Raw genomic sequence first — 629 nt, forward strand, 5'->3', positions numbered from 1 at the left:
TTTATCACTCTCTGCCCTTTTATCCATTTTAAAATTGTTACTGCTTGTAGTTCCTCTTTCTGACCTCCTGATCTTAATCTGTTTTTATCTTTGATTTTCTCTTCAGCTCCTCTTTTAACCCCCTTGTGTGATGTCATCCTTTTAACCAGTATTCAAACCAGCTATCCATTCTGTACATTTCTATTTTTTACAGCGTGTATTTACATGTGTTTGCATGCACTTTTTCTGTCCTGCCTGCTATTTTACCTGTATTTTATTTTCTGCCTGTCAAAGCACTTTGTGAATTGTCATTTTTAAAGGTGCTATACAAATAAAGTTATTATTATTATTATTAGTAGTATTAATATTATTCAGTAGTAGTGGAAACCAATCAAGCACATTCACTCATGTACTTTATTAGTATTTATGGGATTTATTTGAATATTTGAATTTTATGTCTCGCCGTTTGCTCTGCTTCATGTTTAGAGGGAAACATATTTATTCTGACAACATTTTCACAGCATTTTTTCATAGTAACTTTTTATTGAGGCACAAATAAAATATGATGGTTAGAGTTATTCTTAAAACATCTGAACAACATAAAAAAAACTTCAACAAAGTCTAGGACTATAATAGTACAACACTGGCAG

The sequence above is a fragment of the Stegastes partitus genome, unplaced genomic scaffold (assembly GCF_000690725.1).
Source record: "Stegastes partitus isolate 25-593 unplaced genomic scaffold, Stegastes_partitus-1.0.2 Scaffold1620, whole genome shotgun sequence".
In the NCBI taxonomy this organism is placed as follows: domain Eukaryota; kingdom Metazoa; phylum Chordata; class Actinopteri; family Pomacentridae; genus Stegastes; species Stegastes partitus.